We start from the raw sequence: 25,236 nt of genomic DNA, 5'->3' as shown, positions 1-25,236 counted from the left end.
TGACTCTATACACATTTATAAACATATATATATATGTGTGTGTGCTGTGTGTGTATATATATATACGCATATGTATATATGAAGCAGTCCTGGTGGCACAATGTTTAAGTGCTCAACTGCTAATGGAAAGGTCGGCAGTTCAAACCCACCAGGGGTTCTGTGGGAGAAAAGACCTGGTGATGTACTTCTGTAAATACTACAGCCTAGGAAACCCTATGAGGCAGTTCTACTCTGTCCTACAGGGTCACTGTGAGTCAGAATGGACTGGACAGCACACAACAACACAGATGGATTGAGAGAGAAAGATGATGGATGGATGGATGGATAGATAGATAGATATAGATATCCCTGGTGTGCAATGGTTAAGCACTTGGCTGTTAACTAAAAGGTTGGCAGTTGAAAGCCACTCAGTGGCTCCTTGGGAGAAAGACCCGGTGATCTGCTCCCATAAAGGTTGTAGCCTAGAACATCATATAGGGCAGTACTACTCTGTCACATGGGGTCACTGTGAGTCAAAAATAAACTTGATGACACCTAACACACACACACACACACACCACATATACCAGGAATTCAGAGTGAAGGCAGACAAAAGTGGAGATAACTAAGCCATATTTGGCTATCTTCATTCAGGTTGTCCAGAGGAGAAAGGCAATGAAGTTGGAGCATAGAATAATCAATTAAAGAGCAACATGTCTTTCTTACAAATAGTAGACATTTAAAGTTAGTTAAATTTAATATATCAAACTTAGTAAGAAAAAATATTTCATATGGCTTCCTACTTTCAAAACAATAAGAATCATTAACATGTTAAGAATTAACAATAATTAAATTATCAAATATTCTTCTAAAACCGTGTATATGAGCAGTAGGATGTAATCCATAGGTATTTATGGAAAGTATTTGGAACTCTGAATGCATTTTTCCATAGAACCTATGCCACAATTCCTTGTTTATTTCCTAGGTCAGCCCAGAATGTATGTTACTAACTCAATCTAGCCACCATGTGTAGAAATGATTCTAAGTAAAATGTTTTTATTGTTCAACTCTGCAGAACAAGACTCCATGCTTGGAAATCACAGAACTTTCTTAATACCTATGCCTGGAATTGTGACAGAAGTTTCCATCAGATTGAAGGATAAAGAGATGTGAAACTTTGGGGATACATCTGAGTCCCGGCCAATTCTCAAAGATTGGTCTCTGTTTCCTTTTTATTACCATCATTTATTTTTCAGACTGAAATTGTCTCCTTCTAAGCGAGGTATTCTCTGCTGGAGGTAATTTTGTCCCCAGGAGACACTGCAATGCCTGGAGACATTTTTGGTTTATACATTGGGGTTCAAGGATGCTACAACACTTGGTGAGTAGAAGCCAGTGAAGTAAACATCTTACAATGCATAGGGCAGCCTCCACAGTAATTCTTCATTAAGAAACAGTGTTTGAACATCTGGTAACCAGATATGAGGAGTGGGCCTTGGGATGAGAAGATAAGTGAGTGAGATAACTTGATGGAAATAGTCAAGGAGACCAGTGCATGGTCGTGGTGGGGGGCGCGAGTCAGCAGAAGGGTTTATCATTGCATTTTCTCCTTCCTTACAGTCTACTGTGCCCTGGACAAAAAAGGCCAAACAAAGACCAGGATTGGGAAGGGAGGTTTCTAGACACCAGAATTTGGGGGAAAATGAGGCCAAGACAACACCTGCAGCCATTACAGGATGAAAGGGAAATCCCCTGAGGCAACTGTGGGAATGAGAGAAAAAAAATCTCTGCTATCACCTAGACAGATCTGTGGTAAGATAGGTCTAGATATAGGCTAGAGGCAGCCTTTAAATATCTTAGCAATAAAACTACACTCAATACAATATCATTTTGCTTTGGTTATTCAAAAGACACTGAAATGGAATACTGTCCTGAAATCACCATTATTCACATTAATTGACCAAAAGCCAAATCAAACTGGCTGCCCTGGAGTTGATTCAGACTCATGTACTTTCTTTAGAAGCACCTCTGGGTGGGTTCAAACTGCCAACCTTTTGGCTAGTAGTTGAGCGCTTAAATTTTTGCATCAACCAGGGACTCCTAATTGGTATGTAGCACTATACCAAGAAAAAAGAAAAAGAGGTTACTTGTGTTTCTGATTGCTGAACACAAAACAAGGTTTAGAATATAAAACAAGGGTTTGTAATATTCTACATTTTCTGTTTTTTGAGTAAGGCAGACAAAAACATAGCATTCTATTTGCCGTGCAGTAGAAAGTAAAATTCTCCTTTCAAAAGGAAATGGGATTTGTCTCCCTAATATTTTCTTAGTATATAATACAATCAATTCACTTTAAAATTTTGATCAAAGCTCAGTACATCTATACACTACTCAATTGATAAGAGTTTCATTTCCCTTGATATCACAAAGTAATTCAAAGCCATGGTAAGAAATAGAACAAAAATTCATACAGCATATATTATTCACCAGTGCATGTCTGGTACTCTGATAAATGCAATACAAAATAATAATATAGAGAAAAAAATTTGTTACTGCACAGAGATTCTGATTCAACAAGAAACACAGATTTAATGACATAGTAGTCAGGTTTTTCATAGAAAATATATCGGATGACTGTGACAGTTATGAAAATCCCTCTCAGACAGTTCTTCTCTGAACACATTTTACCTAAATAAGTTATTAAGTGTGATGGAGAATGAGGTCCAGCTTATTTAACCATTTAAAATATCACTGTGTGTATATCTCAAATTAAAATGTGTCTATAAATAACACTTGGAGATAGAATGACTCAACCACACAAGGCTCAGAAATGATCATTTGGAAGGGGAGTTATAAAACAATAATAAAATAAATTCAATGCTTTGATTTTAGCTTATTTATCTGAGGCTTAAATCCGGCAATACTTTCAATAAAAGCATCTGATTTATTAATGAATTAAGGTGATTGTGGATAAAGAGAAAATTTATTAAATTAGCTCTATACCAGAGGTTGTAAAATGGTGTATGAATTTCAAACCCAGCTCAGTACCAATTATAAAGTTGAAAAGCCGGATGTCATAAATGATCCATTTGGATGCTGAAGGGTTAAATAAAATGTCACGGCTATTCTCAAACTAATAGATTGTACTTCCAAATTTAATAGTGCCTTTTCTTCCCAAGAATTAAAGTTACCATAGTACAATTATAATTGGTTTAGCTAAGAAATTCTTCTAGCTTCTCCATTATTATGTAAAAAAAAAAACTATATAAATTGTCCATTTTGAATTATGGTATATGAATTTCTTAACTTCCTTCAACATTAATTTGTTAATTGAACTATAATTTGAGCAAATTTGATTAAATGCTGAGGATAAAAAAGAAATGGAAGATAAGATGATCTTTATGGATAAGAATTTGTCATATAGCTAGAAAGGAGAAAAGATATTTTGAGAAATAAATTTAAAAAAATTCAAGACCATATTAGAGTACTGAAAATCGGAATTATATGTTTTAAAGGTGCTGTAAAATTTCAGAGAAGGAAAACAAACCACAACAAAAGTTAATACTTAATAAATAATTTAAAAAAAATAGAAGTTGACCTCGATGTCTTCAATTCATTCTCAATTCCCATAACCTTTTGTAGAAAGCCAGATTAAGCAAGGGTGCTTCAAGAAATCTCATTTGGGACAGGGTACTGCCTTGGATCTTGTCTCTAAGATCCATTCAAATTAGGACTTAACAGTATTATTACTTAACAGTGGGCCAGGTCACTAAGTAACTGGTACTTAAAAATAATAAGGTGACTGGGGACAAAAATAGTGTGAAGAACATAAAAGGATACATTGGATAATAATAGTTCACATTAATTGAATGCTTAGTATGATGATACTAAATGCTCTGTACATACCAATTTATTTAATTTTCATAACAACCCTATCAGATAGGTTCTGTAGTCAAACCAGTTTTACCAATGAGGAAACTGAGGCACAAGATATTAAGTATTTGTTCAATGCTACCCTCAGCTAATAAGTGAGGGAAAATGAGTTTGGATAAATGAGGTAGAATTGAAGCAGACTATTGGTGAACTCTCTATAAAACCTAATATAATAATCAGTATATTTGGTTAAGTTTTCTTTCTGAAATCAAGATACCAAATCTGAGTCTGATGTATTAACTTATTAAGAAAACAGTTTTGTGGCATCATGAGAAAAATATAAAAGAACAGAATATTTACTTACCATGACTTCTATACATTCTCAATATACAATATTGCCTATCAGCACAATATCCAATGACTGACTTTCTTGGTAATCAGGAAGTTTGTCATACAGAGAACCCTAATTATTTTACCTGTTTAAGAAGCAACTGCAAGATTATTTTTCACTTTCTCTGGTGAGTGACTAGATAAAATGTTAAAGTGATTGTCCATTCAATTCAGACTTTTAAAAAGATTCTCAAAATGAGCTTAACCAAAGTGTCCAAGTATTCAAGAGATAATATTTTTTCATTTTCATAGTATTGTGAAACCCAAAAAATATAATGTAGTAAAATGAAAAACGTTTTGAGCTGCTGAATCAGATTCACTTAAGTTTGATTACTGGCTTTTCATACACTAGGCAAATTTTTATTGTTTTCATCATTCCTTATTATACAATAATAAAATAAGCAAAATATGAAGTTTAAATAAGAAAATAAGAAAGACCTATTCATCTTATCACCTAGAGCTATCAATTAACATTTTAAGTTTTTCCTTATAGTTTTTTTCTATACATCTATATGCTTGTACAAAATAATATTAATAATAGAAGTTTTGCTGTTAGTTGCCATCAAGTTAATTCCAGCCCATGGTGACCCCATGTGTGCAGAGTATAACTGCTCCATGTGGTTTTCAAGGCTGTGAACTTTCAAAAGCAGATCACCAGGCCTGCCTCCTCAGGGACTTCTGAGTGGGTTCAAACTGCCAACCTTTTGCTCGTAGTTGAGTGCTTAATGGTTTGCCCCACACAGGGACTCCTAAAATGATAGTAATACTGACATTTAATGAATGCTTACTACATGCTATGCCCAGGTATAAGTGCTTTACATGTTCTAACTCATGTAATCCTCATATACCAAACCAATGAAGGGGGTACTATTACTGTCCCTATTTCAAGATGAGTAAAGGAGGAAGTATAGATCATTATGTACACATCGCATTTGACTTAATAATTGAATCATTAACCTTTTCCTCATGATATTAATTATTCTTTAGGGTATCATATTCTATTGTACAGACATACGGTCATTTATTTAAAAATTCCTTGAGGAAGTTATTTAATATATCTAGGCTTTCATTTTCTCATCTGTAAATGTGGTAGAATAACACCCAACTCACAGGCTTGTAATAAATATTAAAAGAGACAAGGTACATGAAGTTCCTAGCCCAGAGGCTGATACATATATTTTGTTGTTGCTGTTGTCGAGTCGATTCCAACTCATGGTGGCCCTGTGTGTGCAGAGGAAAACTGCTGTGACAAGACTGTGACCTTTGGGAAGCAGATCACAATGCCTTACTTTCAAGCACTTTTGGGTAGGTTTGAACAGCCAACCTTCCAGTTAGTAGTCCAGAATTTAAACATTGTGCCATCCAGGGACCCCATAATTTGCTTTGAGTAATTGCTAGTTCCTTTTTAACTCTAAAAAGACCAAAAAAAAGAAGACACCAGCAATGTAGCTATATGCAGAACACTAAAAAACCCAGTTCACATTTGTAAATGTCAGTTTAGGTATTTAACCATACAAAGTTAAATGTCACTACTAGTTTTAGAAACTAGAAATTGAAAGAGATAATTGGTTTGGTTAATTTTCCAGTTTTATTTAGACTTTTCAAATGTGTAAGAAGTAGGTGTAAGTCAATGTTATAATGTTCAGATAAATTTGGAAAATAATTGGCTAACACGAGGTTCTCAAATTACAGGCCACTGATCACATCCAGCCTATCTCCTATTTTTGTATGGACCATGAGCTAAGAATGTTCTCTATGTTTTTAAATGTTTAAAAAAAAAATCAAAAGAAAGATAATATTTCACGACGTGAAAATTATATGAAATTCAAATTCAAATTTTAGTGTCCATAAATTTTCTTGAAACACAACCATGCTTATTCGTTTATATATTGTCTGGCTGTTTTCGATCTACAATGACAAAGCTGAGTACTTGAAACAGAAATTGTATGGCTCATAAAGCCTAAAATCTTTGCTCTCTGGCCCTTTACAGGAAAAGTTTGCTAATCCCTGTGTAAACAAAGTAAAAAAGTTTCTCACAATGAGGCTTGTGAGAATATCTCACAAAACTTAAATTTTACAGGAAACATTTGCAACACACAAAATCAGTTATTTTACTTGCAAGAAACTATCTGCAATGAAACATGCCATTTGTTTTCTCATAAGCCACTAATATTTGTTAATAAGAAATGAAAATAATATTTCAATATAACCAAAGCATGGCTGTGTACAATTCAATAAAATATTCCAATGGGCCCTTTCATATAAAACATTGCAAATTTTGAAAAAATAGGTGTTGAATAAACAATTCAAGCTAGGAGAGAATTGCAAGTCTTTAAATTTTAGAGAATTGTTCATAAACTTATTTTTAGTAGGTTCTAAAACATGGTATGTTCCCTACTTGTTCAGTCTTTAAAAACTATATTGACTGGTTAAATCTATTTTAAATTAGTTTCGACTATTTTCTGTACTTAAAAAAATGATCACCTCAGGAAAACTGAAGGCATTTTAAGGAAAAAAATTATACTATAAATTGTTTAGCCAATATAAAATAGAAATAGCAATGTCAAATGACTATTTTTATTGTTTCTCTTTAAAAGGCATGTGCACACATACACAATTTTAAGTAAAATTAAAATTAATGAAGCAGGCAAATGGTGAAGAATCTCTGGCCCACCAGCTAACTGTGGTTAATTTTACCCAATGTGTGGCAAATTCCCTCTGAAGTAACATGTTTTTAGGTCATAGAGCTGCGTTCCCAGGAAGAGATAAAAACAGGATCTTTCAGCTATAAATAGTACAGATCTTCCCTTAGATCACTAAGAAAATTTGAATCCCTGTTTTGATAGATGAAGCATGAAAGACTGCTACCAAAAGTTTTCTCTAAACCCGAATCCATTAATGTTTTTCTTAAAATAGTTCTAAAATTGGAATCCTTCACAAAGTTAGGGCTGTCAAAACTTAATAAAAACAAAAGGAAAAATTACCCTTATAATGAAAATTTGATGTATATGTGTGTGTATATATATGGAGAGAGAGAGAATAGCAATTTTATGCTCTTCCAATGCTGGTTTTCTTTTCTAGGAAGTAATAGTATAAACCAGTCATGCAGGATAAGAAAACTGTAGACATTCCATAACTGCAGAGTAGCTATAGTGCATAATTCCCATGAACAGAGTACAGGGAAAAGAATGTGTACTGGAGATTTCTGGGGGTTAAGTAAACTAAGCTCATAGTTCAGATTCTGGAAATTGATTATAATCAAATTGTAAATATTTAACATGTAGTATTTACCAGATGAATTTCACTGTAAATTCTAGTGTTTACTTCCCAGTGTTACCTGTGCCTGGCAAATATCTGGATTCTTTACTGATTTATACCTTGTAGAGAAACATTTCATAACAAAAAAGCGGAAGTACTTTTATTAAAAAGAATGTTACCTAGCCTGAATATTTAGTAATGATAGCTGTGGCTATGTTAATTATTGGCATTAGCTTTCCTTTAGGCAGCCAAATCCATAACTGGTGTTGCCTTTTTTAGGTGAAAGGTATTTCCTAACGATGATGATTTTAAGCTTGTATCTCTAAATGTTTTGTGAGATATGTTGGCAAATTTGAATGGCACTAGAAATCTGAAAGAATTTGAATTATCCATAATGATAGCTAAAAACACAAGATGAGCTTCTTTATCCCTGACTCTCGTTTTTTGAGTGTTTTATAAAATAAACTGCAATAAAATCTGACTTCCAAAAGGGAAGATAAGGCTTTCTATTGGAAGCTTAATCTAAGATAGTCAATTCTTAACATTAGTAAAAAATAAACTACCTAAAGAGCAATAAATGGGGACAGTGGTAGTTCAGTGGTAGAATTCTCACCTGCCGTGTGGGAGACTTAGGTTTGATTCTGGGCCAATGCACCTCATGCATAGTCACCAGAGGTCTGTCAGTGGGGATTTGCGTGTTGCTATGATGCTGAATAGGTTTCAGTGGAGGTTCTAGACTAAGACAGACTGAGAAAGTCCTGGTAACCTATTTCCAAAAATCAGCCAATGAAAATCCTATGGATCAGAGAAGTCTTACATGCAGCTAATCATGGGGATGGCACAGGACAGGGCAGGATTTCATTCCATTGTGCGTGGGGTTGCCATGAGTCAGTTAACAACAACAATAAAGAGCAATACAAAATTAACAATTTGCATAAACATGAATATACCAGGACTTATCACAAGATCAAATATCATTTCATTAAGGAAAAGGAGAGAAATTTTAAAATATTAACATGAGCAAAACACCCATCATCTATATCAAAAGTGTTATATTTCCATTTTCCTGCCAAGGTTTGAAACTCTTTAATAATTTTTGAATTTCATTGCCTACCTCTTCTCTAAGACTTTGCTTCATAATTTATCCCTTCTCAAACTCTTTATAACTTCTACTTCTTCCTCTGGAACTTTCCACGTGTGTATCAATCTTGTCAAGTTATAATGACCCTCATTTGACCTCTACTCTCTTTCCTTCATACCAAACTGAAATAGCAATCCACAGTTACTCTCTCAAGTTCCTCACTTCCCAGGAACTATTCAACCCACCACCAACTGACTTCTGCCCCAACTACCCTCAACAGATGCACTTCTTGTAAAAGTTATCAGGGATCTCCTAACTGCTAAACCCAGCAGTCATTTTCATTAATGATCTGGCTTGACCTCCTTGCAACATTACATATTGTTGACCTCTCCCTCTCATTCTTGCAGGTGTCCATTCCTTGACTTAGCTGATGTCACTTTCACATGGTTCTTCCTTTACCTTTGTAGTTTCTCCTTCTCAGTTCCCCCATGGGTCTTGCTTCCTCTAAGTATTTAATAAATATAGATGTGGTAGATTAACCTGGCCATAAATTATTTGCAGTTACTCCCATCAAGAAAGAGTCTATTTCCTGCCCATTAAATAGACTTAAGGACTTGCTATGGCCAACAGAATGTGACAAAGCTGTGTTACGCAAATTATGGAGGCCTCAAGAAGCCTTGCATCTTCCCATTTCTTCCTCTGGGAATGCTCTTCTGAGACCATTTGAGGAAAAAGCCTGAGACGAAAGACCAAGTGGAGCTATCCCAGCTGAACCCAGCCCTCAGCCAATCTGCTACTACATGAGAAAGCCCGTGTGAAACCAGCAGACCAACCACAAAGTGAACTTGCAGAATCAAGAAATCAGCAAAAGAGTCATCCAACCAAGCCACAGATAATGAAAAAAAATTGTTGTTGTTTTCAGTCACTTACTTTTGGAGTTTTTATTATGCAGTAAGTGATAACTGATTCAGTTGGTATCCCCAGTTTCTGCCTATGGATCATTTCTTGTCTCACTATGCACACTCTTTTGGGTGACTATAACATCATCTAAAACTTTTTCAATCAATTGTATGATGATAGCTCCTTAATCTAATGATGTTGCCCTTGTTGATTGCTAGATTGTATTGGACTGCATCTGTCAGGCTTTTGTTTTTACTCTGGCCCATTCATAACATTTCCATAACCTGTTTCCCTTTGCTATCCTTCTCCAGTTTATTCTTATTCTGCTTCAAACGTTGCTTCCTCTGGGAAAAGTCCATTACCTTCTCTGAATAACTCCACTCCTACCACCCCAGATGGAAATGTGTGCCACCCTCAAGGTTTCCACAGAACCCAGTGGTGTTGGTAAAGAATACTGAATATACCATGGACTTCCAGAAGAATGAGCAAAGCAATCTTGGAGAAAGTACAAACAGAACGCTCCTTAAAAGTGAGGAAGGCAAGAGTTCATCTTGCTTACTTTGGAAATGTCAGCAGGAAGGACCAATCTCTGGAGAAGAAAATCATGCTTGGTAAAGTAGAGCATCAGCAAAAAAGAAGGAGACCCTCAATAAAATGAATTGATACAGTGGCTGCAACAATAAGCTCAAACATAGCAATGATTGTGAAGGTGGCGTAAGATAGAACGGCGTTTCATTCTGTTATACATAAGGTCATTATGAGTCAGAGCTGACTGGATGACACCTAAAAACAGCAACAACCTTGCATAATGCTTACTTTTTGACTACTTTGTCAGTCAGAACCTAGACTGAGTCTCTCTTCTTTAAGGTCTAGGTGCCTAATACGTATACTTAAAAAAGACCTCATTGCTGTTGAGTCAATTCTGATTCGTAACAACCCTATTGGACAGAGTAGAACTGCCCCATAGGGTTTCCAAGGCTGTAATCGTTACAGAAACAGGCTGCCACATCTTTCTCCTGAGGAGAGGCTGGTGACTTTGAACCATCAACCTTTCGGTTAGCAGACAAGCACTTAATTACTGCACCACTAGGGCTCCTAAGGTGCTTAACATAGTAGGTGTTAAATGTATCTTTTTGGGGGGAGGGTGCATAGCAAGATAAACGAAGGAAACTTGTCAGTCAATATCTAGATCAGAAGTCTGCAAACTAGTGCCTGGTGGCCATCTCTATAACACTGCCTGTTTTCGTAGGTAAAGTTTTAATGGAACTTGGCCGCGTTCATTTAATTACCCATTGCCTATGGCTGTTTTCACACAACAATGACAGAGTTGAGTAGTCGAGATGGAGACATTATGGCACAAAAAGCCAAAAATATTTATTATTTGGCCCTTTACACAAAAATTGTGCCAACTCCTGATCTAAGTAATTTACCTGAGCCAAAGGTCTACGTTTTATTTATTTAAATGATAAAACACTTCTCTAAATTCACTAGGTACACAAGCATTCTGTGCAAGGTTCTCCAGGCACAAGAAGGTGAAAATGATGTGGTCTTTACACGTAAGAAACTTACAAGGTAGTGGAAGTGATAGCCATATTTAAAAGTAATTTCAACCAAAGATAATGACTAAAAGAATAGCTGCTAAATGCCTCATGTGGATTGAGTGGGTTTAACAGAGGATTAGTTAGCTTAAAGGCCCAAACTGGGAAACCAGTGTGTTTTGTCTTGAAAGCCCTATTCCAGGTGCAGTGTATGTGTATTAATTAGCCCCATGAGGATGTCAGGAAAGGTGAGAGTAGGTTGGATGAAAGCCTGCTTTCACAGCCCCATCTCAGGTGCAGTGTGTCCAAACACCAGGTGTTTGGAGGTGGAATATTTGGAAAGAGTTGAATGACACCATGAATTTTTCATTCTTCAATCTGATGTTCTTCCCTTCCCAAATTTATCTTTGCCTTTTTTCTTTTCTTTTTCACTATTCTTAATGGTGGCATACCTGTATTTCCAGTCACTTAGATCCAAAATTCTAGTTATCACTGACTCTTTTTCCAGCTTGACACTTTCTACTGCCCCCATCCCTTCAATTTTAAATTCCTATAAATTCTGCCTTCTAAGTGACTTTTTTATCTATGTACTTCTCTTTTTATGTAAAAGATCTCGTTAATTCTCCCGACTGGCCACTCAGATTCTTTCTCTGCTCCCCCCAATATTTTCTATACATTTCATGGTGCATAATAAACATGTCATTTTCTTGCTCACATTGTTTTAATGGTTCCCACTGACAAAAATAATCTGGCCTTCCAAAAGCTGCCTTGACATTGTCATGCCAAATACTTACCATTTCTTCATGTTTTTCTTTACATACAATGTTATCTTCCTATCTATTTATATTTAGATCTTGCCTTGCATTTAGGGTACAGTTCAACTGTTACTTTGTGAAACCTAAGGAGGGTAACTGCTCTCTCTTTCTAGCTTCACACACCATTTCATCTATTTCTCTAGCCCAGATCTTCAGGGACTAATATCCTACAGAACACTGCCAGTTGGATATTTTATAGGCATATGAAACTTATCAAGGTCACAAAAGAACCATTAATTTCTCACCCATTCCCCCTAAAAGCTGCTCTTCAACAAAGGTATCCCTTTCTATACAGGCAGTCCCTGGATTATGGACAAATTCTGTTCCTAAATCTGTCTTTAAGTCGAATTTATAGGTTAAGTTGGAACAGTTAGATATGGTTCCTATCTAACATCAGTCAAGTATTTGTTTTTGTATATAGTGTATCTTTCTATGCATAAAAAACATTGAACAAACACCTCCAGATACACTAAAACATCTTTAATATAATAATACAGTAAATAATAATACTGTTTTGATGTTCTTCGCAAAGTAGCGTCCATTGTATGTACCTCGAATTTTTAATATAATAGGCTTTACGGGGGTTGGTTTGTAACTATGGGTTGTACGTAAGTTGGACGTTCATAACAGGGGCACTGCCTGTACTTGTCACCACCGTTAATATACTTGCTCAAGCTAAAAACTTCAGAATCATCCTTCATTTCTCATTATTCCTCACCCATCACCAAATCCCATCAGTTTCACTTCCAAAATGTATCCATTTTGTCACTTTCTCTCCTTCTGTACTATTATCACACAAATCATCTTTTAGAAGCCCTGGTGATGCAGTGGGTAAGCGCTTAACTGCTAACTGAAAGGCCAGTGGTTCCAACCCATCAGCTGCTCTGTGGTAGAAAGATGTAGCGGTCTGCTTCCATAAAGATTAAAACCAAAAACAACCAAACTTGTTGCCATCTAGTCAATTCTGACTCATAGCGACCCTATAGGATAGAGTAGAACTGCTCCATAGAGTTTCCAAGGAGCAGCTGGTGGATTTGAACACCGACCTCTTGGTCAGCGGCTGAGCTCTTAAGCGCTGGGTCTGAAAACCCTGCGGGGCAGTTCTACTGTGTCCTATAGGGCCATTATGAGTCAGAATGGACTTGGCAGCAATGGGTGATCATCTTTTACTTTGACTACTGCAATAGCTTCCTAACAAGATTACCTGGGTCCACTCTTAGTCCTACTACAATCCCCCCTCCATATAGTAGCCAGAATCATCTTTTAAAAAACATAAATAAGATCATATAATCCCCCTGCTTAAAATCCTTCAATGGATTTCCCTTGGATATAAAATGCAATCAATATCTCTTATGATCTACAAATACCTAATGATTATATCCCCACCTAAGTTCTCAACTAAGTTTCCTACTATTCCACCTCTTACTTACTGGTCTGTCTTCTTTTATTTTACAACTCCAAACACTCTTTTGTATCAGTGCCTTTACACTCTCTGTTCCATCTGCCTAAAATACTCTTCCTCAAGAGAATTATAGGCCTGATTCCTTTTGCTAATTCAAATCTTAACTCAAATCCACTTCCCAGACCATCATACACTCTCCTTCATAGCACTCTGGTTTCTCTCCTTATAGCAGTAATCACTACCTGATGTTTTAAACTCATTTATTGTTTGTTTATTGTATGTTTACCACTGCACTGTAAACTCAATGAGACTAGAGACCTTGACTATCTTGCTCACTGCTCTCTCCCTAGCACCTAGAATAGCATCTGCCAAATATCAAGAGGTAAATAAATATTTGTTGATACATGGATTTTATAATACTTAAAACTGCCTGCTGTGTATTGCAATTACTTATGTATGCTGTGTGTATCTACTAATCAGCTTGTTCCTTAAAAGCAAAATCCGTAATCTGATTCATCTTTAATCTTTCATAATCCTCCCCAAAGAGGGAGATTCAATAAATAATTCTGGATTTATTTTTAATCATCAGCTATCCATCATCTTGAGTCACAGCAGGGTAAATATATATAGGGAGATACCAAACCTGAGCACAAGTCTCTTTAATTAATCCCTTAAATTGTGATCACAACAAGTTCTCCTAACTGAAAGCAGAACCACTAAAAATAGCCAACAGGAAAATAAAAGTAACTTAGTCTCAGTCTGTTTACTATTATTAATAGTTCTAGGGAGAAATCCCTTGACTCTCACACTAGGTTAGATGAACAGGTAGTCAAGAAGCCAAGTCAAATATATTCTGGTCCACTGCTGTAAAGTGCATAGCTTCCTGCACTGTTAATAGAGATAGAACCTCAAAGGTCCACTATAGCTTCTTAAGTGTTTTTTCTAATTGTGTACAACTCTTTCCTTCAGAAAAGAATGTCATTATTATATGCCTATCCTGTGGGAATATCCATGGTTTTTCAATAGCATCTCTCAAAGCTTACAGGAAAATGTGAGGTCTTACGTGCAAAACTAAAAATTGGTATTCTTAGGCTGCGCTGTGGAAGACTGTGGTTTCCCAAAATTAATGCTCTCCTATTGGGTCCTATGCCCCCTCAATTAACTAGAACTGCTGAGAATTAAAGAAGAATGAAAGAAGTCAGAGTAAATGGGGAAAATTTGACTAAGTATTTGAGATTATTATAAAATATCCCAGTCATTGGTAGAGAACAACAAACATACACATATGGAGTATTTAAATAGGCCTTAGACACAAAATTCCTATCAGTTATACCCTATTTTTAGTGGGCACAAAATTTGCTGAAATTGGACCAGAATCTGCATTAATGGCATCAAAATTAAAAGATCTATAAAATGATGGGATCACTCAATTCCATGAACTGATAAACTGATCCATTTAACATGACAGTTAAAATGAACAGCAGTCAATTACAGTTACCATTAAGACTGACAGTTACATAAACACATTCTTAAGTTTTTTTCTGAATACTTCCCTTTGTAACTTCAATTGTGAAATATTTTTCTCTATGAACCAATGAAAATTATGGATTCTAAAGCCAAGTTGACCATATTGCTGCCTGCTTCCTGGAATCTTCTCTTTTGATTATCCTATCTGAGTCAGTCTTGGCTTTGTGTGATTCAGCCCCCTCCTACATTTTCTTGTATATCTTATTGCATTCCCTTCTCTTGTCCAAGCCTGTCATATAACTGTGGGAGTTTAATAAATGCTATCTAATTATGATGGTGCTCCTTTTATTTTCCTTTACTCCCTTTTACTCTTTTCACCTATGTTTCTACTTAGAGTCAATTAATAACATTCACTGAGCACCTACTCTGCAAAGGAACAGCCCTTCCTCAATTCCAAGAGATTACACTCTCATTTTCTTAATTGTATTATACAGATTGTCATTTCATCTACTCTGTCAAAGATAGTTTACCATGGAAAGGTGATTTTAGAAAAAGAGTTCATGCATGAGATATTTAACCATAATGCTATTTTCTCAATTAATCTTTTAGGAATGAGGTTGTGTCTTTACATGTCTTGTATAGAACCAAACATAGAGTTTGCCAGTGATAAAGAAATAAAATGAAAAGGTAGTTACTCCTAACTTCATGTATATGTGTTGCTAAACTTAGAACCATGCTTACCAAATAATAATCATTCAATAGTTATATAGATATTACTATCATTTATAAAACAAACACATCTTTTTATAAGTAGAAATTAACATATTTGACTTTCACCATAATGCTACCTTTTATGATGGAAGTTATGTGGCAATGTGTTATGTTTTAAATAAAATAAAATTACCAAGAAAATCTTCTTACAATCCTATTTTTTAAGTTATCTTGAAAAATAAGCAATGCTATTACAATTAAATTGTACTCTGCAGAGGGTATTTTAGAATCATTGAAGCTTAAATCTGAAAGGGACCTTAAATACTGAATTCAATCTCCTGTATTATAAGATAAAGATAATACTAAATATTTAAATTCTTTATTCTTTCATTTATCAAAAATCTACAAAGACACATATGGAAATATCCCTTCAACTACATGATGCTATGCATTGCAAAATCATTAACTGGCCCATAATTTTGACTCAAAAGAGGTATGAGGATTAAACCTAAAAGCTGTCAGAAATCAAATATTTCATCAAATTCAAATGGTAGTTCTGTACATTTATAGATTTATTTCTAATTACATTCAGTAATCTATAATCTACTTTATATCTAGAAAGAAAAAAAGAGATCAGAGGTGACAAGGAAGTTCTACTGAGTCAAACTGAAGATTTCAAAGCCCCAAATGCCAAAATATCAAAACGTTTAAACTTTAAAGATACAGATATACTTCACAGCATCTTGAATCTAACAGGCCTGAATAGAGTGTAAATATTTATTAAGCATATACTATGGACCTAGCACTGTGCTAAACTGTTTCTATATAATAAGATTTAATCCAAACATTTGATGGTCTGGGATTAACTATTTTACAAATGAGAAAACTAAATCCTCAATGGGTCATACAGAGTAACAGTTTAAGGCATGGATTCAAATCTTCGCTTTACCTCTTATTAATTTCTTAACTGCTTCATGTCTTAGATGCCTCATCTGTAAAACATGAAAAATAATACGTACCTTATTCATAGCATTGCTTTAAGGATTAAATTATTTGATATATGTGAATCACTTAGAACAGTGCCTGGCACACAGTGTTATAAGGAATGTTAGCAGAGGTGGGTTTACCCGGAAGCTAATGAGGCCTAAAGCACCAGTGAGTTCCCCTTATCTGTACAGTCCCCTTCCAAGACCTCAGAGTGGCCTTAGTAACTATTTTTTTATACATAATTGTGTATTATTTTACTTAAAGAACACCCCCATTTTATAACTTGGATTTGCCAAGTTATACATGCTATGATTATTGTTACTGTATTAAAAAAGTAAATATTTGCCTCAAGGCACACAACTAATAATGACACAGCTGGGATATGACCTACAGTCCATGCGATTATAAAGCTGGAATTCAAGCCAAGATATTTTTCTACCTATTTCTAATATGTTCCCTTTGCCTCATAAACTGCAATAATTTCACACAAAGAGCATAAAGTCTCCTTTAGTTTATGAAAGAAAATATTGCCTAATCATAGAAAAGAATCATATGTCAAAAATGGTCCCCCCTTCTCTCTCTCTCTCTCTGTTTTTCTCTCTCTTTTCTTCTTTTATAGCTCAAAAGAAAGGGGAAATGCTCCACATTCAAGCAGTTGGGTCTGTAGTAGCCATCCACCATCATCTGCCAAATCTTTCTGATAGACACACACGGTCTGTGCTCAAAGGGGCAAGAGGGCAGTAAGAGCATCCCTAGAAAGAATGCTACCATTTGTCTGTCAATCATACTGTGGTGGCTTGTGTGTTGTTATGATGCTGGAAGCTATGCCACCGGTATTTTAAATATCAGCAAGGTCAACCATGATGGACAGGTTTAAGTAGACCTTCTAGACTAGGAAACACAAGGATGAAAGGCCTGGAGATCTACTTCTGAAGACTGGATGATGACCCTCCTTGGTTGGAGACACCACGCCACAGCTGCAACAATGGACTCAAACACACCAACAAGCATGAAGGCGACACAGGACCTGGCAAGGTTTCATTCTGTTATACACAGTGTCGCTGAGTCAGTATCAACACGATGGCAACTAACAACAACACTGGAAAAAGAATGAGTAACCCTGATCCTTGGCTTGTTTTCTACCACAAGCGTCGTAAAGTCTCTACGGTATCTATATGTCAAATGTGGCCCCTTACCATTTGAAAGCAAGGAGGAGTTGAGCCCAGGAGCAGGAATCATGATTGCCCTGTATTTATGGATTCATTCTTTAGGTTACCCATGCATCCATTCAATAAACATTTACTTATCTGCTATTCTGATCTGGGTACTGTGTTTGGGGACCAGCTGTATTTGAGACATGGTTCCTTAGGTATTCTCATTAATAAAATTTGGGGTCAGAGAATTGTTTTGACCTTTTACCAACTTTTCTAGAAGCACAAAATTGTCATAATGAAGCTGTATTTGGTGGGTATTTGTTGAATCTATTTATTCAACCAACAAATATTTATTGAGCACCTATTTTCAGCCAGGTATTACTACAAGCACTAATTACCTAGAAATGAACATGGCAGTTAAGGTTCTTGCTCTCATTGAGCCAATACTCAAGGGAGAATATTTTTTCTTTTCTTTTTTTTTCTTTTTATCGTACTTCAGGTGAAGGCTTACAGAATAAATAGTTTCTCATGAAATAGTAGTACACATATTGTTTTATGACATTGGTTAACAACCCCACAACATGTCAACCCTCTAACTTCTCAACCTTTTTTTTTGGTGAAAATACACATAGCCAAAGATACACCATTTCAAAAATTTCTACATGCACAGTTCAGTGACATTGACTACGCCCTTCCAATTGTGCTGCTATTCTCACTTAAGATGAAGGCTTACAGAACAAAATAGTTTCTCATTTAACAGTTACTACACATGTTGCCCTATGACAATGGTTAACAATCTCACAACACATCAACAATATCCTTACTCAACCTTGGGTTCCCTATCACCAGCTTCCTTGTCCCCTTCTGCCTTCTGGCCCTTGTCACTGGACTACTGTACCTCATTAGTCCCATTTGGTTTTACGGGGCTGTCCCCTCCCAGGCTGAATGGTGAACCTCGGAGATAACTTCACCACTGAGCTAAAACGGTGTCCTTTAGGCCAGTAAATCTGGTCTTTTTTTTGTGAGTTAGAATTATGTTCTACATCCTTCTCCAGCTCTATCCAGAACCCTCTGTTGTGATCCCGGTCAGAGCAGTCAGTGGTGGTAGCCGGGCACCATCTGGCTGTACTGGACTCAGTCCAGCGGAGGCCTTGGTAGCTGTGGACCATTAGTCCTTCGGACTAATCTTTTCCTAGTATCCTGTTCTCTTCATTCTCTCTTGCTCCCGAAGGGATGAGACCAGTGGAGTATCTTAGCTGGCCGCTCACAGGCTTTTTCTTGTCTTTTTTTATAGAAACCTGAAGCCATTTTATTTGTGAAAATAAAGGGCATTCCAGCCTGCAGGTGTAAACCTGTGAGGATAATTTTTCTTATTTGTTAGCACATTTAACACTCATTGATCATTCTTATTCTTGAAATATCTTGCTTATCATTGCCAGTGCTAAACTTCTTCCCAAGGCTCTATTCCATTCATATGAAGTAACTGCTTTGCACTCATATTAGTAATTGCTTGGGTATTCCTTTCAATTCTAACCAGCAAATATGCAAACTTTCTCTAGAAGGTGTAGTATTAAAGCAGGGTCAACAGTAATGGAATCACAATCTATTAAAAAATAGTAAATAGTTAACTCTTAAGAAATCATGGCTGTTTTTCCAAAAGAACGTCATGAAGACTCCTTAAGCAAATATACATTAAAGAACATTAAAACACAGGAGTATGCTGAACTTTTCCTTTGGCATATACAGAGTGTAGATAACATAGTGCCTCATTTTAGAAAGCCAATATGCTAGAGACAAAGAGGTTCCTTGTCAAGGACTGGTATCCACATACACCTGAAAGAGATAAATCTGTACCCCTACTTCAACTTTTTTTTCCATTTTCAGAACTAAAATTAAAAATCCACAAAATAGATCCATGCTGTTGTGAATTATTTAGGGCTATTATCAGATATCTTGGAACTACATACCAATTAGATAACATCAAAACTTTCTAAGTCATGCAGTCCAGCTAATAAAGGTGTTGTCTAAATAAAATTGTTAACCAGCTTCAAACAGCTTCAAACTCTTTTTTTAACTTTCCTTCTAAAATCTGTTCAAGAACTTTTCACCTTGGACATGTGTCATACATTGGTATGGGAGCATGTAACACAACACCTTACGTGGTGGAGTTTAAGTTGGCTTATGGCTTTTTGAGTAACAAATCAGGTTTTAACCTGGAGCTCAGTTTCACCGCTGCCACTATTCTTAGGATATTTTTGCCAGGGAAAAAGCATTCCAGTCATTGTTCTTAATGGGCTGTCTGCTGCCAGCTAATAACTACTTAAGTTACCAGGTATTATTAGGGGAAATCTTTTTCAGGAACTCCTGGGAACTAAGAAGATTTACATTTCTCAGTCCAATCTGGGGAACATTTTAAATCTTAATTGAAAGACTGCATAAAACAATATACGATAATTTTCCATTTTGTAGAATTCATAAATTACCATACTCCTAACTACAGAGAGAATACATTATTGTTAGCAAATTTTACCGTAATCACAAAATGCAATTTTTCCTTCTGATAAAGCAGTCATGGTATGAGGTACTTATGGAGGCAATATAATGTACCTGGCTTTTAAAAATTCATCCAGATATGTTCTAATTGATTCCAAAACTAATTTTAATACACATTTTCAATATCAATTATACAATAATAGAGCTGTAATGTTTACTTCTAACATACTCATTAGGAGTACATGTTTTGGAGCATTTTAATTTCAAGTTGATATTATGAGGGATGCCTATTATCACCTGGGATGGATTTTTGAACCCTTGGGACTACAGACATAGAAAAGAAAAAAAATAAAAGATGACTAAATAGTACTACAGCAATAATTATATAGGTCTTATTAACTGGATTTGGTCCTTTCATATTCATTGTGAATTTTCTTTTCTTTTACAAATCACTTAAAAGAAAAATTATAATTTTGTCTTTTTGAAAAATACATGGGACATTGCTTCATTATGACAATCCTCTGCTTCTAGAAAGGTTGGTAAAAGGTCAAAACAATTCTCTGCACCCAAATTTTATTAATGAAAACACCTAAGAAACCAGGTCTCTAACCAAGTATTCCAAAAGCTTCATAGTGACATTGCAGCTTTCTGAACTGTTTAATAAGTCACAAATTGCTATTTAGTAACATTAATTTTTAAAACAATTGTTACTTTGAAAATAGAATCAAATATACACATGATTACGTTCACAAACGGAATTTACGCAGATACCTAAATACCTTAATAATCTAAATTCAGTTACAGAATGTCCATATGAATATCAAGAGATTTGGTGCTTCATTATATGTTTCTTTGGCTTTTATGTGAGAAACAATGCCTACCTAGCTACTTTTAGAAAACACTTTCAAAATCTGTATGCTTTAAAATCAAATCATTTTTTGAAAAAATCTAGTCTGTCTAACATTTCCCTTTGTTATGTTGAGCAAAAATCTGCTTAAAGAGATACGCAACACAGAACATTCTATTATTCTGAAACCAAAGTAAACAATCCATCTCCTGAGACCAAAAGGTCTTCTGAAAACTGTCCTCTTCCTGGTATTAGAGAACTCTTGGTTATGAGACTCTTAAACAATGTATGCAGTCAAGCTTCTCCTTTCTCAGTAGCGTTTGTGATTATTCTGGACTGACTTTAATATTATTCAATTCAGTTACACTGTATTCTAATCTTTTTTTTTTTAACTACTAAATGTTATTACAATTGGAAAAATCTAAAAAAAGATTAACTCTGATTGTAAACGTAAAGAATTTTAAGTTGGCCCCATTTCTTTTTTATATGAAAGCTTGCAATGAAACATCTAGAAAGTTTGTATACCCAAATACAATAATCTTTTGAGAACAGACATTAGTCTCAAATTTCCTAAAGGCTGTTTTCCAAACTTTTGAACTAAATGCTTTTTAAAATTTAGAAAAGATTACCTGTAAAAGAATAGCTTGGTTTCTAAATTCACATAATTGTCTATCTTCTTAGGTTTTGATTACGTTAAATGTCAACCAATACTTCATAAAGCATTAGCTTTTATCAATAGGTGACATCACATGGTGAACAGAGAATAAAATAATTTTAACATTACTATGTTTCTAGTTTGAGTAGAGAGTATAATTTTAGTTTACAAAATTATATAACCAACTGTATTGCCTGTATTGCCGGTCTACCACATGCTAGACACTGTCCTGGGAGTGAGAACCCAATGGTAACTAGACAGACATGGCCCTGGCCTCTTCTAACTTTATAGTGTATGCTTTCTAAATGTTTTTATGCCTCACACTTGAGTTTTCATTTTTGTCCCATAAGTCTTAAAAACTCTCAAATACCTATGTATTTTGAAATGCTTACGGAACTAGCTCATAAGATTTAATCTTGGATGACCAAATATTACTCCAGTAGTGAACATGATGAAGAAAGGTTCAGTAAACAAACTTTCTCAAAATTATATGCTCTCAAATCCCCAATATTCTCTCTAGAAATCTGTATTTTCCTGTTAATGAATATACAATTATACACAGTTATTTTAATCATGTAGGTTATATATCACAAGGTAAGCACACATGTTACTCCAAGTCTTCCCTTATTGACATTCTACAATTTATTTTAGACTATGTATTTCAAGAACGCGTTGATTCTTATCAGGTACTGTTTCACCATCAATCACGTTTAAGGAAAGCTATTCAGTCTCCATATGTTGGAGTGGAATTATTCTAATCATATGGAATATGGTAAACAAAATGGATAAACTTACTGGTGTAACTAAAGCTCATCTATATTTTCACCTTTCAGAAGGTTAAAAAAAATAAAGACAGACGTCCCATACAGCAATACTAAACACTGAAATAATAAATACACATCAATTCTACCTTAATACACCATGTGGTTTACTCACTAGTTTGAAAGACCCATATTTTTACGTCCTCAACCACCTCAATGTGGTTCACGTTTTTTCTAAAGGACTGGACAAATAAAAATCTGTAAAGGAATCTCAGTTATTACAACAATTTACATATACTGTCACTATTACTACTGTCACCAAAATACTTGTGCTCATAATAAAGCATCACCTTCAGGAGCACCATTCTATTTTCTCAGAGAAAGCTGAAATACTATTAAACTCTTCCTTTTTTATTATTCTTTCTCTTTTTATCATTTTGTGTAGACAATGTCATATTAAAAAAAAAAGTTTGCGAAGGAAAGCTAGTTTTCTGTGTAGATAGTGCAGTGGCCAAATTGGTGTGATGAAAGTGGAGAATGGAATTCTCTGATGGGAACTCACTGGGGTGCATGCAAAGTTGTGTAGCATTGGTTTTTTTTTTTTTTTTTTTTCCATACATAATGGCAGAACTCTTGAATTGCTCAAAAAAAAAAAAAACTCAGAGCTACAGGGATAGAACTACAGGGAAATCAGTATGACAGAAACATAACTTGTCTTATAAAACATGAACTTTTCCAAAGTAATTTTTGATATATTTTGATGGCATTTAAACAAGCATACTTCAAAATTAATGCTAAAGAATAATTATTTTAAAGAGCAATATGGGTTTTTGGTTTTGGTTTTGTTTATTTTTTGGTCTTTTTTTTAGTACTGTCACCATTAAAACACAAACTAGTTTTGATAACCATCAGTAACATATTTTTTAATACTCAAACCACTGTATTTTGTTAACATACAGATTAAAAAAAAAAAGAAACCAAACCCGCTGGCATGGAGTCCCATCCGACTCATATCGACCCTATAGGACAAAGTAGAATGGCCCCAAAGGGTTTCTAAGGAGCAGCTGGTGGATTTAAACTGCCAACCTTTTGGTTAGCAGCCTGAGGGCTTAACCACTGTGCCACCAGAACTCCAACATACAGATAGTTGTACTAATTACCAGAAATACCACATTTGTGATACATTATCAAAAGATTAGCAAATAAAATGGGTTTAGAAAGCTTTAGAGTGTATATTATTACCGTTTTAGTTTCATAAGGAAATCACAAATATATTTGGAAATGAGTTGAAAAATTTAAAATAGACATTTTTGCACAAAATAAAGTGCAAATTTTTAAAAAAGTTTTATCACCTTGTATTGTCATGCAGGCACTTTAAAATAATTATATGGTTTCCAGCCATGTTATTGTGTGCTTTTTAAATTTACATTAAGTAAATTATGACAAGTACAAACAAGAATGTGTGAGAGAAGAGTAGTGGGAAAGCCCCATGCCAAAATACATACATTAAAAAAGTAAATAAAGGCTATGCCTGAAATCATCCTCATTTTTTTTTTTTGTTTAAAAATGTAACATTTGAGGTATTAGTAAAATATTTAATAGGACTGAAACACACATACTGACTCAAGAAAAATCTGTTTGTGTTTATGTTTTAAAAATACATTTATTTACACTAAGGGCATTGCAGACTTGAAATAGCAAATCAAAGTAAAATAATAATAATAATAATTGAGGACAGCTATTTTAGTCCTCATTTAGTCCCTAAAACCACCTGCATTTCTGAAAGACTTTCAAAAGAATCAGTTTCATAACAAGTCTCTATACTAACACAGTATTTTCACTTGGGAACTTTCCAGATTTCAGGAATGTCCCTCTCTCTGAGGAGCCCAACCATTGTCTAAACAACTGTGTTTTCCATTCTAATTAGTGGCTATGAATTCTAGTTATATCTTCATCAAGATTTTGATCCTTCCTGTAATATACTAAAGTTCTGTCTAGAAAAATGAAACTTGCCACCTAGTAGGTGAAATGTTCAGAGTGACTAAAAGAGATATTGTTGGTAGTGCTAGCTGTGGAACTACGACTGGCAAAAAAGCAAAAAAAAAAAAAGACTCAAAATAATCATTCTTTTCTGTAACGCTTGCCTGACCACCTGCAATCAACGATACTAGAACAATATCCTCATAACCGGCGTATTCATACAAAACCTAACTCCTTCGAGCTTTGTTCCCCCAAGTGTAGTTTTCATCAGAATCAAACCGCAAGGAAACCCATACTTTCACACGTAGACTCCCGAGTACGCACACACACGCTTGACTTTACCTGTTTTTATGCCGAGTCTTTAGCAAGCTTCTTCCAAAAGGAGCCATGGTCTGCTATGTAGGCGAATTACAGGACTGTATCTCAAAGTTTCCGGTGGGGTGGAGGTGAGGGTGGGGGTATCTGGATTTAAAGGTGGGCTGGAAGCTTGGCTCGTCACCCCCTCAGACGTTCCTTGCTTTCAATTCTTTAGTAGAGAGCTAAGACAGTTGCTGAAGTTGTGCAACTGCTGCTTAACTTTGAACTGCGGGATTGTTGTGGCTGCTGCACCTTTGGAGACCTGCCCAAGCTCAGCCTCAGCCCCGGAGAAGGCGTTTGAAAGCAGGAAAAGAAAAAAAAAAAGAGAGAGAGAGGAAGGGAGGGGATGCTGTATTGTGTTTTGCAATTATTTGCAGACTTGCTAAACTTTAGGAACTGCCAACTTCACAGGCATGGTAATACCCGTGGAATGGGAATTTCACTCTATTTGGAAACCCCCCTCCCCCGCCTTACATATCCAATCACACAAGGTGAACTGCGCACACATAAAAGGATTAAAAGTAAATACCCCCACCTCCCAGTCAGCCCCCGTTTGTGAAAAGTAATCCGATCGTGGCAAGCGTGAGT

The 25,236-nt window shown here is 35.4% G+C and overlaps 1 protein-coding gene across 1 annotated transcript in view; it reads right to left on the bottom strand.

Annotated features, from left to right (window-relative positions):
• The window catches only part of RASSF9 (Ras association domain family member 9), a 36,089-nt gene extending 11,059 nt beyond the window's left edge, over positions 1-25,030 (bottom strand). The window contains exons 1-2 of the mRNA XM_023743145.1: positions 24,634-25,030; positions 16,364-16,406 (exon numbers count right to left, since the gene is read on the bottom strand). The gene's annotated coding sequence lies outside the window, so the exon portion shown is untranslated. The remainder of the gene's footprint in view (positions 1-16,363; positions 16,407-24,633) is intronic.
• Between the last annotated feature and the right edge of the window lie 206 nt (positions 25,031-25,236).

The sequence above is a fragment of the Trichechus manatus genome, unplaced genomic scaffold (genome assembly GCF_000243295.1).
Source record: "Trichechus manatus latirostris isolate Lorelei unplaced genomic scaffold, TriManLat1.0 scaffold00238, whole genome shotgun sequence".
In the NCBI taxonomy this organism is placed as follows: domain Eukaryota; kingdom Metazoa; phylum Chordata; class Mammalia; order Sirenia; family Trichechidae; genus Trichechus; species Trichechus manatus.
This window is presented reverse-complemented; position numbering and strand designations above follow the sequence as displayed.